General features: G+C 34.3%; 1 non-coding gene across 1 annotated transcript; it reads left to right on the forward strand.

Annotated features, from left to right (window-relative positions):
- Positions 1–208: 208 nt before the first annotated feature.
- On the forward strand, positions 209–315 carry LOC127109496 (small nucleolar RNA R71). Its single transcript, XR_007796774.1, has one exon. It is a non-coding gene; the product is annotated as a small nucleolar RNA R71 (small nucleolar RNA).
- The last annotated feature ends 4,277 nt before the right edge of the window (positions 316–4,592 follow it).

Below are 4,592 nucleotides of genomic sequence, written 5' to 3' on the forward strand. Positions count from 1 at the left end.
CTCATACATACCACCTTTAGGTTTATAATTTTCAATGGGAACACGCTCGCTCCCCCATTGATAATGGTTCTTGAGCATATTCTCTATGAGTTTGTAGGCCTTAGAGGATGGCTTGTCCGTCAAAGCTCATCTTGTCACAACATCAAGAGTCGTCCTCGTATTATAGAGAAGACAATTATGGAAAGTGCGGATAATCAACCACTTTTCTAAACCATGATATGGAGAGAGACTCTTCACATCCTTATACCTCTTCCAAACCTCAAAAAGGGATTCACTGTTGGCTTGTCTAAAATAAGTTATATGATTTCTTAACATTGATGTGTTACTTGCGAGAAATATCTAGCTAAGAACGTCTTATTGAGCTCATTCAATGCGGTTATGGAATTAGATGGTATGGACTGTAGCCAAGCTTTGGCTTTATCCCTCGGGGAAAAGGGAAAAGACGTAGTCTAATGGCTTATGGATCAACGCCATTACTTTTCAACGTGTCAGCATACTGTACAAACACAAAAATATGCAGATTAGGGTCCTCCGTTGGGCTACTGAAGAACTGGTTCTGCTGCACAACTTGAAACATAGGGAGTTTCAACTCAAAATTGTTAGCCTGAATCGCATGGTTAACAATGCTTGAGTGTGGCTTGTCTTGAGATGGGATAGAAAAGTCCTTAAGAGAATGAGTATCATTATTCACAGCCATTGGAATAGTGTATTAGGTATGAAGTTGTTTGAATAGGCATCTAATGTGAAGAAAAACACTAGATCTCGTCAATCAATTGCTCTAATTCGTCCCCAGAGTTGCGGTTACTTGGCATACAATCGAGAAAAGGGAAAGGAAAGAAAAGAATTGTGTCTTAGTCTATACGATGCAACAATGGAGTGGCGATATTGACTAAATTGGTCATTGGCAACGGCGCCAAAAACTTGATAGGGTTCGCAAGTGCACAAAAATATCGGTTATAGTATAAAAAGTGTCGAACCAATTAAGACCAATGTCAACTACCGTTATCTATCCTTATTATGAATATCTAAGGTGATGAATAAGTGTTTTCATTTGCAAATAAAAGAGAAATAAGTTATTTTGAATTAATTATGAAACGAGAGACCGGATTGTGGTTCTCGTCAACCGTTAGTGCTCATATAGTTGTTACTTATAATTAAAATGAGACTATATTTTCTCGCAGAAAAAGAATTAGTTTTTAAGGTATCTGTACGTTTTCGCGTGATCGGTACCGGATTTTAGTCTATAATCTAATTGTTCGCTTTCACGTGTCCAACTAATTACTCGAAAAGTTTCTTAGGGTAGAAAAATTAATTTAAAGGTATTGCCTGCTTTCGCACATACAATACCAAATTTTAAACGTATAAACGTTCGCTTTCGTGTGTCCACTTATGCTCTTAAAATTGTCTTTTTGAAAAGAGAAGTTTTCCTGATTGACAAGAAAATGCTTTCACAGTGTTTAAAATGAAAAACTAGATTTTTCTACAATTAGGTAGATATTTCATTATTTTGAATTGAAATTGGTATCTTTACGTTTCTCCTTTAGTAAACTTTAATTTCAAAAACTGAATAATAGTGCAAAAAAAATCTCATTTTAGTTATAATTTTTAATGTCTAATAATAAGAGCATTGTCGGTATGACGGTCCTCATTTTACGCACTCAATAGAATTAGCCAAACATATTTGTTATGTTAATGCTTCGGTCCATGGTTTTCGTGTTCATGTTTAACATAATGAATATAATATTAAATAGAGACATGTATGTACATTAGCAAATTAAAAGAAGTGAAAAAAATAAAGAACATGTATGAAATGAAATGCAATAATATAATAACTTGCTCAAATATAGAGACTTGAATCTGATAAAGTGAAAATGCTTGAAATAAATTTCAGGAAAATTATGCCAGTAAGATTACACTAAAAGCGACTCAAAGACAAACAGATGAAATTCAAACTAAGACTGAATATTGCAACAATTTCCCGATGTAAGAAATTTATCGCTTTACAATAAGTGTTTTTTTAATCAAAAATAATAATAAGCTTGGATGTCCTTTTTCTAAATTGAAATGTCATATTTATAGTGTCAAAAATCATATTAGGGATGCTTCAGATTGTGTGCGAGAAGTGGAGAAAATGGAGGGAGTGCCAAAATTGAGCCTTAATACGTGGTCAGATTTTTTTGGGCTTAACACACCTGACGGGCGTCATGGCAATGACGACCCGTCCGTCATGAGGTTGGGGAACACAATAGGCGTCATCTAGATGACGACCCACACGTCATCCAGCTTAGACACATTTTCTTCTTTTTCTGTTGACTTTCTATTACGGGTTTGACTTTACACGTCATGACGGACGTCATGGTGGCAGTGAGCTTGTCATGACAGTAGAAAACTTGTCATTTTCTCCTACTTTCGTCGTTTTTTGCTACGTTTTCTTGCACGAAGGTTTCTAACTGTTAAGCACCTGAAACATACATAAAATATTGATATAACACCATAAAAATACATATAAAATGACACTAAAATGCATGTGAGTTGATCAGAAATATGACATGTTTTCAAGTTATCAAGTTGCTAAAGACTGTGGGCTCAATTATGCGGCCTATATAGTAGAAGAAGATCCAATAAATCTTCAAAAAGCCCTGTCATCTCTGGATGCAGATTTGTGGCAAGATGCTATTAACGATGAGATATATTCTCTAGAATCTAACAGGACCTAATACTTAGTAGACTTGCCTCCTGGTTGCAACCCAATCGGTTGTAAATGAGTTTTTAAAAGAAACTATAACCCGATGGAACAATTGATAAATACAAGGCACGCCTTGTTAGTAGCCAAAAGTTTTATGCAAAGAGAAAATATAGATTTCTTTGCTACTCTTTCACCAGTCCCTCGAATTAGATCCATTAGGATACTGGTTTCAAGAGCCGCTATTTATAACTTAGTGGTACATCAAATGGAAGTTAAAACAACTTTTTTAAACTATGACTTAGAAGAAGAAATCTTTATGGACCAACTAGAAGGGTATGTGATTCATGGAAAAGAAAATAAGGTTTGTAAGTTAGATAAGTCTGTGTATGGTCTAAAACAAGATCCAAAGTAATGACATGAAAATTTTGATAACTTAATGATATCAAATTGCTACAAAGTGAATGAAAATGACAAATGTGTTTGTTACAAATCTGAGAATCACATTTTCACTATCACATGTCTCTGTGTAGACGATCTACTCATATTTGGATCAAGTATTCAGACTGTTAATGATGTGAGATAATTTTTGTGCAACAATTTTAATATGAAAGGCCTCAGAGAAGCGAGTGTAATCGTTCGTATCAAGATCACGAGATCCAAACATGAATTTTTTTTTTATCAATCACACTATGTGGATAAGATCTTAAAGAAATATAATTACTTCGATTGTAAACCTGTGTGTACACCATACGATCCAAGTGTGAAAGTGTCAGATAAATAGAATATGCGAGCATCATTAGCAGTCTTAGGTATGCCACTGATTATACTAGATCCAACATTTCATATATTGTAGGATTGTTGTATAGGTTTACTAGTAGACCGAGTAATGAGCATTGGAAAGATATTGAGCAAGTCATGTTGTACCTTAAAAGGACCATGAATCTCGATTTACATTACCAGATATTTCTTGTCGTACTTGAAGGATACAATGATGCATACTGGAATATCTTATTAGATGATTCTAAGGAAACTATGACTATTTATTTACTATAGATGGAGGAGAAGTATCTTGAAAATCAAAGAAACTGACTATCTTGGCTCAGTCCATGATGGAGCCTAAGATGAAAGCATTTGCAACTGCTAGTGAATAAGCAAGTTGGTTAAAATAATTGCTAGCTGAGATCCCTTTGTAGGAAAAACATATGCCAATTGTGTAGGTCCACTGCGATAGTACCGTGACTATTGCAAAAATTGAGAATTGTTATTATAATGGTAAAAAAGCATCAAATTAGAAGAAAGCACATCATTGTTAGAGATTGTATCTCTAAAGGAGCTGTAAGAGTTGAACATGTACGCATTGATGAAAATTTAACAGATCTTTTGACGAAAGAATTAGCCAAAGAGAAAGTCCATAATACATTCAAGAAGATGAGACTAATGCCTATAGAGAAATCAGTTACACATGATGATAACCCGATTTAAATGACAGGAAATTCCAAAAAAATAGGTTCAATGGATAATAACAAGTTGTGAGTAATATGAGATGATCATGCAAACATAAATAAGTAAAACATGAATCTTGAAATAATAAGAAGATGAGACATAGAAGCTCTTAATGAGATTTATAATATGTATGAGGGAGTACCTAAGCTACAAGAATACTCTTGATAGACTCACCTATGTGCTTATGGAACTTAAGTCGGTTCTTATAGAATTTAGAGGTATAATTTCTAGAGCCTTCACTAAACTAGGATACAAGTGCATGGTCATTAAAGCACAACAATTAGAATACACTTTAAGAAAAGGTCGTGTACAAATTTTATGTTTGAGATAGAGTTTAAGACAATTGTGTCACTCTTGTTGGATCAGAATCCTACTCGTTACGCAAGGGTTCAAGTCGTAAACA

This window comes from Lathyrus oleraceus, chromosome 7 (assembly GCF_024323335.1).
Source record: "Lathyrus oleraceus cultivar Zhongwan6 chromosome 7, CAAS_Psat_ZW6_1.0, whole genome shotgun sequence".
Lineage (NCBI taxonomy): Eukaryota > Viridiplantae > Streptophyta > Magnoliopsida > Fabales > Fabaceae > Lathyrus > Lathyrus oleraceus.